The sequence below is a fragment of the Zalophus californianus genome, chromosome 15 (genome assembly GCF_009762305.2).
Source record: "Zalophus californianus isolate mZalCal1 chromosome 15, mZalCal1.pri.v2, whole genome shotgun sequence".
Lineage (NCBI taxonomy): Eukaryota > Metazoa > Chordata > Mammalia > Carnivora > Otariidae > Zalophus > Zalophus californianus.
In genome coordinates this window covers 54537977-54551645 of record NC_045609.1, presented here as the reverse complement: position 1 = coordinate 54551645, position 13669 = coordinate 54537977, and the positions used below count along the sequence as shown (strand labels likewise).

The 13669-nt window shown below is 40.7% G+C and overlaps 1 pseudogene; it reads left to right on the top strand.

Annotated features, from left to right (window-relative positions):
• Positions 1–3628: 3628 nt before the first annotated feature.
• On the top strand, positions 3629–4208 carry LOC113923889 (annotated as a pseudogene).
• The last annotated feature ends 9461 nt before the right edge of the window (positions 4209–13669 follow it).

Below are 13669 nucleotides of genomic sequence, written 5' to 3'. Positions count from 1 at the left end.
CCCTTAAATGTCAAATCAGAAAACCCTGCGCTACCACTTGAGAAAGACCTGCGAATTCTCAACTTTTGTTTTTTCCTTCATTGACCTTGTCAGTGACTTTTCATATGTAGTGCAGGATTTGCAAAAGAGTCCACATGGATTCTGAGGAACAGTGCAAGCTATGGGCCCCTGTGGTACCGAAGCTTCTAGCATTATAGCATTTATGCTCATGTTTCTGGTATGGATTAACAAATATTCATGATGTTTAATGAAAAGAAAATGTAAGTTCACTCATTCATTCAACACCTATTTTATTGAGTACCTACTAAATGCTAGGAATAATGTGAAGCAGGGGACTGCAGCTGTGAACAAAACAGAGATAGACCCGGTCCCTATGGAATTTACATTCTAGTGAGGGCAAAGATAACAAACAGGAAAATAAGTAAATAAGCAACTTAATTTTAAATATAAGAGTAGTACTCTAAACGGAATACAGTGGTGTGATGTGATGGAGTGACAGAGTAGGGAGGGAGGGATTTTAGAATGGGTGCTTAAGGATGGCCTCTCTGAGGGAGGTGACATGTGAGCTAAGACCGGAATGACAAGAATACAATGAGTTTATAAAGATGTGCTGAGAAGATAAACGGTAACTCTTAGCATACCATGGCTGGCAAACCGCTGTCAATTATCCAATCTGATTTTTATTCTTCCCTAACACGCACCTGCTGCTCTAGCCAAGTGTGTGCAGAGAGTGACAACCCTCACCTCACCCCTCCACGGAGGTGACATCTTTTTCATCAGCCCCAAATCACCTTTCACAAACCCCAAACGTATAGATGGCTCTTACCTGTGAATCTTTTTTTTTTTTAAAGATTTTATTTATTTATTTATTTGACAGAGAGATAGAGAGAGCACAAGTAGGCAGAGAGGCAGGCAGAGGGAGAGGGAGAAGCAGACGCTCCACTGAGCAGGGAGCCTGACGCGGAGCTCGATCCCAGGACCCTGGGATCATGACCTGAGCCAAAGGCAGCCACTTAACCAACTGAGCCACCCAGGCGCCCCTCTTACCTGTGAATCTTATTGTTCCTTACATGATAAAATAGAGATGGGGAGAGGAAAATTTTGTGGCATCATTTGGTATCTGGGGAAAACCACTCCCTCACCCACCACCTTCATCCTGTGGGGAAGAGAGTAGAGTTTTGTGTAAGGAGGACTCTGCCAAAGATATAAACATGAATGGGAGCTTTTAGAACTCGGTGTCCAGCCAACTGGGGCACCAATCTGTGAACTTCCGGTGGACAAGCATTTGGTGCATTGTGTTGACCCATTTGAGATCTGATCAAACCCCAAAGGAAGATTTCTCTGCTTATTTCCAGGGGGGCATCCAGCAGCAGAAACTTGACACTCTGTGTTTTATCTAGGAAGGAACGTTCCTGAACCTGACACCCAGATTCTGATTTCCAGGAGCATTCTAACAATAAGTGTCTCCCCTGTCATGCTTCTCCTGCTTCTAAGATTCTAGAATTCTAGAATGTTCAAACCTCTCCAATCTGCCCATGTAAACACTGCCTACCATTCAAAGCCATCTCTTCCCTTAAAGCCTATCCCAGTCACTCTGGCTTCTGTGAGGCCCTGCTGTGCTCAGTATATTACTCTCAGAGTCTCTGATTTTGTATATCAGTATTTTTAAAAAATAGTTTTTGGAGTACAGGTTTTCTACCTCATTGGTTAAGTTTATTCCTAGGTATTTTATTATTTTTGGTACAATTGAAAATGGGATTGTTTTTTAAATTTCTCCTTCTGCTACTTCATTATTAGTGTATAACTATACAACAGGCTTCTGTGTATTAATTTCATATCCTGTGGTTTTACTGAATTCATTTATCAGCTCTAGTAGTTTTTTGGTGGAATCTTTAGGGTTTTCAAAAAAATAGTATCATGTCATCTGCAAATAGTGAAAGTTTTACTTCTTCCTTAACAATGGAATGCTTTTTATTTCTTTCTTTTTGTCTGATCGCCGTGGCTAGGGCTTCAGTACTATGTTGAATAAATAAATCGGTATCCGTATAAACCACTTCTCCCAGAGTTTGTGATCAGCCTGGTCCAAGAACTTACTTTCCATCTAAAGGAGACTCAAGAGGAAAGGGAAAGCAAGTAGACAAGTGGGAAAGAGACAGGGCTGGGCCCCCCTCTCCCCAGTTCTTTGGTGACCACAGAAAGACCTTCTCAATTTAGATGAAACTGGTCTTTCTAGTTCAAGGTCACCATTCTCAGTGTCAAAGGTTCTCAAACTTTAGGAGGCAGAAGAATCACCCAGGTAGCTTGCTACAAATGCACATTTCTAGGGATCAGCCACAGAGATCCTTGTTCAGTTAATTGGGTAAGGCCTGGGAATCTGTATTTGTAGCCACACCTCCAGGTCATTGGGATGTTGTTTACCTGTGGACATTTTGAGAAACCCTTGCCTAATGGAAAGTAGGGTACTATTGTCTACCTCTGCCTTCTTCCTTGTGTGACAGGGCACTCTGTTTTAAGACAGGGTCCTAGGGGCACCTGGGTGGCTCAGTCGTTAAGCGTCTGCCTTCGGCTCAGGTCAAGATCCCAGAGTCCTGGGATCGAGCCCCGCATCGGGCTCCCTGCTCGGCGGAAAGCCTGCTTCTCCCTCTCCCGCTCCCTCCCTTGTGTTCCCTCTCTTGCTGTCTCTCTCTCTATCAAATAAATAAGTAAAATCTTAAAAAAAAAAAAAGACAGGGTCCTAACATTCTCATTCATCCAGCAAGCATTTACTTAAGCAGAGTACCATACTAGGCATACCAGGGAGTAGAGCCATAAGCCATAAAAATATTTGGGACATATTTATACTAAAAAATTATCCAGGGATGCCTGGGTGGCTCAATTGGTTAAGCGTCTGCCTTCGGCTCAGGTCATGGTCCCAGGGTTGTGGGATCGAGTCCTGCATCAGGCTCCCTGCTCAACAGGGAGTCTGCTTCTCCCTCTGCCTGCTGCTCTCCCTGCTTGTGCTCTCTCTTTTTGACAAATAAATAAATAAATAAAATCTTTTAAAAAATTATCCATTGTTTATCTGAAATTTACATTTCGTTGGGCAATATTTTATTTGGCAATGCAATTGGCAGGGGATAGGAGGAATTTTTGCAGGTTGGGTCCTCTGGCAAGCAGACTGTGAGATGGAGTTTAGTGTGCAGGGTTTTTACTAGGAAGTGCCTTTGAGATCAACACACTCAGAAGGGGGGCAAAGAAAGCTGTACTGGGTTGAGAAAGAAGATGAACTGAGATGTAGGCCCAACAGCCTCAAACAACCCTACAGGCAACCAAAAGCACCCAAGTTGTTCCACATTGGGTTGAAATGGCTGGGACTTTCTACCCCGGCTTCTATCCATTCTGGGGTATAAGCTGTCCCAGGAAAGCTATGGCCTTAGGCAAGGCATCTCTCTGTAGCTGAGGCCGACCCTGAAGGAGCTGACAACTGAAGTTTCTCTGCGGACAATAGTCCCAGTAGCTGGAAAAATCCTCCCCTGTAGGGTGACCTGGGATTCGCCATCCCTGTGTCCACTACAGCCTCTGCGGTTTAGCAGTGATCCCAGTGATTCCAGTCATTCAAATGTGGACATTAAAAATTAATGTGGCTTTTGGCTTTCGGCTCGGGGAGGCAAAGGTGCAACTTTCTTCGGTCGTCCCGAATCCGGGTTCATCCGACACCAGCCACCTCCGCCATGCCGCCTAAGTTCGACCCCAACGAGATCAAAGTCGTGTACCTGAGGTGCACCGGTGGCGAAGTCGGTGCCACATCTGCCCTGGCCCCGAAGATAGGCCCGCTGGGTCTGTCTCCAAAAAAGGTTGGTGATGACATCGCCAAGGCCACCGGTGATTGGAAGGGTCTAAGGATTACGGTGAAACTGACCATTCAGAACAGACAGGCCCAGATCGAAGTGGTACCTTCTGCCTCTGCCCTGATTATCAAAGCCCTCAAGGAACCACCAAGAGACAGAAAGAAGCAGAAAAACATTAAGCACAGTGGAAATATCACTTTTGATGAGACTGTCAATATTGCCCGACAGATGTGACACCGATCTTTAGCGAGAGAACTCTCTGGAACCATTAAAGAGATCCTGGGGACTGCCCAGTCTGTGGGCTGCAATGTAGATGGCCGCCACCCTCATGACATCATAGATGACATCAACAGTGGTGCGCTGGAATGCCCGGCTAGTTAACTACAAAGGAAAATGTTTCAATAAAGGATCATTTGACAACCAAAAAAAAAAAAAAAAAAAAAAATTAATGTGATCTCGTTTTATACTTGACAGATTGTAATACCTGGTTATAGTGGGTAAATCTGTGTGGCAGGAAGCCTCTGGCCTACAGTCATATATTACCGTTGGCTTTCTTGAGCTGGTTCATAGTATGACATTTTTGTAGACACCAACTTTTAAATGCCTACAGCCCAGAAAATAGGTTTCTGAAAAATGAATATGTGATTCATAGTGAAATCTCTCAAGGTTTAAAGAACAGAACTGATGAAAAGCTGGGATTAGTGGTTAATCATGGGGTGACGAACCCCTCTAATTCCCATAACCCAAGTGAGTAGTAAAGTGTGACTAGTTTATCCAACACTGTCTCAGGGTTACCTTGTCTCCCATTCTTCATTCATTCATTCATTCATTCATCCAACAAATACTGATTGACTTTGTTCATAGAAGTACATAATTGACTAATTCCCCACATAGCAGAATTTCTGCAAGCTTTCCATTAGTACAATTTAAGTGAAGAATGAAAAGCTCTTCTTGTTATTGTGTTCAGGTTTTTAATTTTTTAAAAATATCTCCCAATGCCTCATTTGTTTTTCTTTGAGATAGGCATCAAAGTCTCCTTTTCCTTTACATAAATAATTTATTTAAAAAACACTGGTTCCCAGAGCAACTTCAAAGTTTAACAGCACATGTGGGCCAGAGGAATCTTCAGAAACTTGTTTATGATAGAATCACCAGGTTTTCAAAAAAAAAAAAAAAAAGATGCTTTAAACATTTAAAAGCTGCTTAAAACTGTGAGAGAAACACACACATGGAATTGGCTAGTGGTGTAATGTGGGATTTTCTTCATTCTAGCATCTTATTACAGTGTAGGAATGGGACAGAATTCCCTGAGATGGATGGGTACACACTATGCTAGGGGCTCTGGGGCTAGAGAAAAGGGGTGGGCCCTAGCTATAGTGAGAATAGTATTTTTCTGTTGCAAAATTTCAAGGGGGCCTCTTGGAGAGCTGGAGTTCCTCATCCTTGTCAGATGTTAGGAAAATGCATAAAGTTTGGTACCATCTCTCTGATTTTATAGAGGAGGAATAGAGGCTCAGAGAAAAATAATACTTGGGAGATCAAAGACCAAGAAGAATTGAAAGGAGAAAAAGAGGATGGGGTGGCCATGAAAATAGACTACCTTTATTTTCTACTGTGAAGAGCAAAATTCCCTAGCTGGCCACAACCTCTGCCTCTCTAGATCCACTGCCACCATTGTGTTGAGACCTGCTTCCCAGGGCTGCTCCTTCCAATGACTGAGCATGGCAGAGGGACTAAGGTGAGCCCATTCTATCAAGAGGACCCTGACTTTGGTTTGAGGACTCCACATCAGCTTGCCAGAGATTCTTCCTTCCCAGTCTTCCTTCCTTTCCAGTTTTTAAAATGAAGTAATCTATTTTCTCATTATTGAGTTATAAGAGTTCTTTATATATTCTGGATATAATTCTTTGGTCATATATATATATATATATATATATATATATATATATATGAATATTTTATCCCATTACATGACTTGTCTATTTCTTTTTCAATGGTGTATCTGACAGAGCAAAAGTTTATAATTTTAATGAAGCCTAATTTATCAATTCCCTTTTATATTTTGTGCTTTTTATGCCCAATCTAAGAAATCTTTGCTTATCCCAGGGTCACAGATATTTTCTACTGTATTTTCTTCTACAAGGTTTATATTTTTAAATATTATGTTTAGATTTATGATTCATCTTAAATAAATTTTTATGCATAATATAAAGTAATAGTTGAGGTTCATTTTTTATATGGATTTTCAGTTGTTCTAGCACCATTTATTGAAAAGACAATTCTTTCCCCATTGAATTACTTTGATGCCTTTATAAAAAATCAATTGACCATATATGTGTGGGTCTACTTTAAGACCTTCTATTCTTTTCCACTAATCTATATGTCAAGTCTTATGCCAGTACACTGTTTCTTTTTTTTTTTTTAAGATTTTATTTATTTATTTGACAGAGAGAGAGAGGTAGCAAGAGCAGGAACAAAGCAGGGGCAGTGGGAGAGGGAGAAGCAGGCTTCCCACTGAGCAGGGAGTCCGATGTGGGGCTCGATGTGGAGCTCGATCCCAGGACCCTGGGATCATGACCTGAGCCAAGGGCAGACACTTAATGACTGAGCCACCCAGGCGCCCCCCAGTACATTGTTTCTTTCTTTTTTTAAAAGCAGTTTCCCCCCCAGTTTTATTAATAAATAATTGACATACATCATTGCATAAAGTTCAGGTATACAGTATGATGGTTGATTTACATATATCATGAAATGATTATCACAGTAGGTTAGTTAACATCCATCATCTCATATAGATAGAATAAAAAGAAAGGGAAAAAATTTCTCCCTGTGATGAGAACTCTTAGGATCTACTCTCTTAACTACTTTCCTGTATATCATCTAGCAGTGTTGACTATGGCCATCTTGTTGTACGTGACATCTCTAGTATTTATCTTATGACTGGAAGTTTGTACCTTTTGACAATCTTCCTCCAAATCCCCCTTTCCCCACCCCCATGAATCTGATCTCTCTATAAGTGAGATCTTACAGTATTTGTTTGTCTCTGTCTGACTTATTTCACTTAGGGTAATGCCAAGTCCATCCATGTTATAAATGATAGAATGTTCTCTTTTTTAATGGTTACATAATATTCCATTATATGGGTATATATACCACAACTATCCATTCATCTATCAGTGGACACTTAGGCTGTTTTCATGTCTTGGCTATTGTGAATAATGCTGCTATGAACATGGGGGATGCAGATATCTTTTCAAATTAGTGTTTTTGTTTCCTTTGGATATATTCCCAGGAGTAAAATTGCTAGATCATATGGTAGTTTTCTCTCTCGCTTTCTTTTCTTTTCTTTTTTTTTTTTTTTTGAGGACCTCCATACTATTTTCCCATACTGGCTGCACCAATTTATATTCCCACCAACAGTGCACAAGGGTTTCCTTTTCTTCACATCCATGCCAGCATGTGTTATCTCCTATCTTTTTGTTGATGGCCATTCTGACAGGTATGAGGTGATTCCCATTGAATGCCACTCTTTTTGATTATGGCTCATTTTATAGTAAGTCTCAAAATCAAGTATTTTAAGTCCTCCAACTTTGTTTTTTTCTTTCAAAATTGTTTTGGCTCTTCTAGGTTTTTGCATTTCTGTATGGGTTTTGGAAACAGCTTATCAATTCCTACAGTAAAGTTTATTGAGATTTTGAGTGGGATTGAGTCTATAGTTTAATTTGGGGAGAACTGATATTTTAACAATACTGAGTCTTGTGAAATAATAGAAAAAAATATATATGTTTCTGTCCCTGGTTCCTGGCACAGAGGTCCTAATACCCTTGTAATTTCTTAAGTGCTGAGAGCACAAGTAGCATCTTCTGTTCTAACATTTAGTCTTTGATCTTGGTTCCTAGCAAAGAGCCCCTAAATCCCTTGGGTGGTAGGAATGTTTTTTTGTTTTGTTTTGTTTTTAAAATATTTTATTTATTTGATAGAGAGTGAGCAAGAGCAAGGGAGGGGGGAAAAGCAGAGGGAGAGGGAGAAGCAGACTCCCCCTGAGCAGGGAGCCCAATGCTGCTCCATCCCCGAACTCCAGGATCATGACCTGAGCCAAAGGCAGATGCTTAACTACTTAACTGACTGAGCCACCCAGGTGCCCCGATAGGAATGTTTTTTGTGAGATGACTCTTCGTGGGTTCCTGGATGGCTTCAGGATGTATGCTGGTCACCAGAAATATGTAGCCACAATTAGAAGTTTTGAACTTTCAGCCCCACCTCCTATTCTTTGAGAAAGGGGGAGGAGCTAGAGATTAAGTTAATGATCAGTCATACCTACACAATACAACCTCCATAAAATCCCCAAAGTATAGGGTTTGGAGAGTTTCTGGGTTGGTGAACACATCCATGTACTGGGAGGGTGGTACACTCCAACTCCACAGAGACAGAAGTTCCTACATATGGGACATTTCCAGACTTTGCCCCACGTATCTCTTCACCTGGATGTTCATCTGTGTCTTTTATCTTATCTTTTATTATATACGAAACATAGTAAGTGTTTCCCTGACTTCCATGACCTGTTCCAGCAAGTTCTCAGACCTGAGGAGGGAATCACAGGAACCCTGAATTATAGCAGGTTGTTGGTCAGAAGTATAAGAGATAACCTGGGACTTAAAATAGGCATTGGAAGTGGGGACAGTCTTGTGGTACTGAACCCTTAAATTGTGGGATCTGATGCTAACTCCAGGTAGACAGTGCAGAACTGAGTTGAACTATAGGACACTCAGCTGGTATTGGAGAGTTGGTGGGTGTAGGAACAAATCCACATTTCTACTATCCAACACTGTCGGAAGAGTTGTTAAGTGTGAGAAGAAAGGAGAAACAAGGAGTTTTTCATAGACAAGTCTATAGTTCAATCTGGGGAACACTGACATCTTAATAATATTGAATCTTCCAGTACATGAACATGGTATATCTCTCCATTTTGGATTGTAGGTTTAAATACAAGTTTTATTCTAGTGTTTCATATGTCTTCTTCAGGGGTTGGGATGATTTATATCCTTAATTTTCTTTGTCTTCCGTTTCAACCACTTTCTCTCTGAATCTTTTTACTTCTTTCTTTATTTTGTTTCTCTTGTTTATCTTCCTGCCACTCTTTGATACTCTGTTAAAACTTCATTTGAGTCTATTCTCCATTGGGTACATGGAGCTTTCATTCCTAAGATGATTTTGTCTTTTCTTTCCTGACTTCGATCTATCTATCTATCTATCTATCTATCTATCTATCTATCTATCTATCATCTATCTATCTATCTATCTACCACTTTGTCCATTTCTGTTCTTGGATTTTAAATTTCTGACTTAAGGTGATTTTTCATATTTTCAGATGCTTGTTTGAGGATATTAATTCCATTTGGAATTTTGTGTTTTCTGGTTGCTCTATGGTTGTTTTTGGTAAAAATTTTCTTCAACTGAGGTGTTTTTATCCTAATTGTTTTCTTCCCCTTGGAGTAGCTCTTGTGTGGATTTATGGAGCTTCATTTCATGTCATGGATAGAGAGTAATTGCCATTCCTAGTTCAAGATCACCCTCTTCTGTCAATGTAGTGAAGTACAGTTCCTTTAAGGGCTGGTTTTGTTTTTAATTTGAGGGTGGATAATTTTTTATGCTCTTTTCATTATATACCTATTCCAGTTTTAGAATATCTTATTGATTTTATTAATGTTACCTTGTTTTATTTCTTTGAAGATTTCAGACAGATTCATTTCAAACTTCTTGTCAGGTTCTTGTATCTCTGTCACCTTAGGATATAAATCTTTCTTTTGTGACTACTTTTCATTGTGCTAAATGTGTTTTTAAACTTTTCCTGGAAATCTCATATTGTGTGGGAATTTTCTCCTATATCTCCCTTGTCTGTGAGGTAATTTCTTGGCTGCCTTAGCCTTGGTCTCATGGATTGACCAGACTCAACTGATGTCATGTATTTGTAGTTCAGCTCAGAGCTCCCCATTTCTGGAGTGACAATTCTCTACAATTCACATGGTGTGGACCAGAAGGGGACTGCGCTATGGACACTGGCCCTGAGCAAGTAGTGTGTTTCTGCCACAATTCTAGATGCATGGATGGAGCGATATCACCCACTGTTCTTGAGTGGGAAGTCCAGCTCAGGTTCTTGTTACAGAAGGTGTATTCCAGCTTTTTCTAGGAGGTATTTAACTCCATTTCTGCCTGCCTGGCTCCAGTCCCATTTTCGGTTCCTGTGACTTAACAGTTCCCTTATTGTTTAAGCTTTACTCTCTGTTTTGAGCCACTGAGATTTTTCTCTTGTGTTTTGAGAGTAGTGTATAAATATATATCTTAATATATTATCTCTCATTCTTATGGATTTGGGATACAGGAAAGAGGATTATGAGTATATTTACTTTTAGAACTCTATCCATAAAAACCTTTTAAAAAGGGAGAATGACAATATGTATCGAAACGAACAAACAAAATCCTTTGATCCAATAATTCTGCTTCTGGAAATCTGACTTGAGGAGGTAATCCAAAAGGTAGGGGAAAAAAAGCTACATGGACAAAGATCTTCATAATTTTTTTTGGTTATAAAAATCTGGATATATTGTAAATATTTTTTGACAATAGGGAAATATTTCATAAGTATATTCACTCAATGTAATATTGTGCAGGTACTAAAAATAATAATTTATAAAGAATGTGCATATAAAAATGCTTTTATAATGCAAGAGAAAAAATTACCTTCAGACATTTTTTGTTGTTTTATACAAGTGTGCTTAAAAAAAAAGAAGCATAAAAATATAGAACAATGGAAAGAAACTACATCAAAATGATGAAAGTGATTGTGTTTTGGTGACTTTTTCCTTTTATTTTCGATTTGTCCAAAATTTTATGTTATACCTCTAAATCTTTTTTCTTTTTTTAAGATTTTATTTATTTATTTGACAGAGAGAGCGGGAGAAGGAACACAAGCAGGGAGAGTATGAGAGGGAGAAGCAGGCTTCCCGCTGAGAATGAAGCCCGATGCTGTGGTGTGTGTGTGGGGGGGGCAATCCCAGGACCCTAGGATCATGACCTGAGCCAAAGGCAGACGCTTAACGGCTGAGCCACCCAGGCACCCCCTATAAATCATTTTTATAATAGAAAAAAAACCAAATAAATATGTTGTCAAGAAGCTGAATGATAGAAGAATGAAATTTTAGATAGGAATGCTTTCATGATTATAAAGAATGGGTTGGCCACATGAAGACTGATTATAAAACATGGTTCTGATGGCCACAACCCAGAGGAAGCTTTGTGGTGTGGGATTATTGGTTTTGATCAGATCACTTTTCAGGAGCACCAGTTGGAGATGCAGAGCAAGAAGGCAGGACTAGGAGGGATGGCAGATGGCAAGAACCTTCGGTTTGCAGGCAACTAGCCAGGATCCAGGCTCTGATGAGCAACTAGGAGACTGCAGTAGGGGCCAGTTGGCAGAAGGCATAATGGGGAGCCAACATTTGTTGAAGGATTGCTGCGTTTGGGCCAGGCACTATTTGGACCCTGACGATAGAGATAAGCAAGAATGACACAGTTCTTACCTTCATGAGTCTTACAGTCTAGGGCAAGGGTTGCAAATTTTCTTTGGATAGTAAACATTTTAGGTTTTGTGGTGCCACGAAATCTGTCATAACATAACATACAGCTCTGCCACTGTAGCCCAAAAGCAACCACAGAAAATAGTCGATGAACAGGCATGGCTGAGTTCCAATAAAACTTAATTTACAAAAACAGATGGTGGCTGGATTTGGACAATGGGCCATCATTTTACCAACTCCGATCGAGGGGAAAGACAGTAAACGAATCAACATAAATACTAGATTGTGATCCTTGTCAGGAAGGAATAAAAAGGGATGATGTGGTAATGAATTACTGTGGTTGGCCCACTTAATATTTTATCTTTCACTGAGTTGTGACATCCATACAGTAAAACACACAAATCCCAAGATAACATTAGGATGTTCTTAACCCAAATGACATGATCTGATTGAAGTTTTAAGCTGATGTGTGAACCCATTTCTTGTCTTGTGTTTGGTCTTTTCTATAGTGGTGTTTGGGTAGAGCTGGAGCTGAGGTGGCATGAGTGAGAAAAATCCATCTGAGAACATCAGTACCACTGCTGAACCATAGACATTGATTTGTTTTGTAAAACACTTCTTTGAAATATTGCTGTGATGGAATTTATTGATACCTGCCACTTAATTGGTAGATGCTGTAAGAGGTGTGTATTAATCATGGACAAAGGCCCGAGAAAAATGCCAGCAGGGAGCTCAGAGGTGGCGTCAACTGGTACAGGTATAGACCCGGCAGAACAACGGGCAGCTGCAAGAAAGCTTAGTGAGGTCAGTGTGAAGGCGCCAGGTGAGGCTGGAGGAGGTGTCATCACACACTGGGAGCATCCAGGAAAAGGCAGTCTGAGCTTGTAGGAATCAGAGAGGTTTGGTCTGATCGTGTGTGGCTTTGTTCTGACTGGATTGTTTGAAGACATTGAGTTAGTTAAAGAAAGTTGAATAGTTAAAGGAAAGTTCTATGATGGTGAGGAGAGAGAGGAGCAAGCAGGAATGGAATGTGGGTCAGTAATAGAAACTAACCATTGGGTGTTCAGAGGGTCCAGATCTGCCCTCCCTCCCTCCGTTTTACCCTCCTTCCCTACCTCCCTTCCTTCTTTTTCTCCTTCCTTGCCTCTCTCCTTTCTTTTTTAAATATATAGGGGGTGAGAGAACAAGAAGATACTTAAGTAGTGGGTGCCACCTTATGAGGGTTGCCGTGGAACACAAACCTACTAAAATATTATTTGCTGTTTATCTGACATGGAAAATTAACTGGCATCCTGTATTTTTATTTGCTAAATGTGGCATCCTGTACTTCTGGCGTTGGTTTTTCCACGTAAGCCTGTAAGGGAATCTCTGGGAAGACAGCTGCCCCCAGGAGGCAGCCGGGTGCTGTGTTGACTCTAGATGCCTGCAGTCTCTGGGCTTCTGGGTAGCTCTGAATGTGCCTTCCTTTCTCCTCCACCCTCGCCATCCCCACCCCCAACTCAACCACAACTTTCCACTGCTCACTCGTAATCTCGCTTTGTTAAAATAGCTAAACTCTAAAAACATTTAAAACACTCTCTAAATGTAAAAGGAATCCATAATGTAACATGCATCCTGCCTTCCTAGTTAATTGCAGTCACAAATTCTTTCTTCCTTTAAAAACCTGAAGTTAGCTTAAAAGCTCCTGTCACTCACCCTGTTGACCTGGGTGTCTCCTCCCCTCCCTGCGTTCCTCCTGCCCTCTAACTGCACTGGCTCTTTGCTCCCTCCTCTCCCCACCCCTTACTTCCTCTGCTTGTCACCATGGTTACAGGCGGACCTGTTTCTTTGGTGCCCTTATCTATAGCTGGTTTCTGAGGTAATTTCCCCAGTGAATTCTAGCTCTTCTCAGTTATCTCTGCCCTCATCTTCCTCCAATGAGGAAGAAAGTCTGGGAGAGAAGGAAATCCCAGCTGCTCACATATCAAAATTCTATCTGTAACCAGGAGATTTTCCCTAGGTAATGTTACCTCTTCTGTTTGTTTTCCTTTTTTAAGGAGGAAAAGCCACTCTTGTCCCCATGCCTCTTACTCTGGTGTCACCCTAAATCCACATGTAACATTTAATTAATTAAGCGTCTTTTGGCCTTGGGGCTATAATAACACCCAGCAACTGTTTTCTTCTTTAAATGCCTTCAATTCTGGAAGTTAAAAGGGTCCCTCCAGGACAGAAAAAGGCACTGTAACCAAGATCACTGGCTCTGTCACGTGGGGGAGGCATCACTGTAGA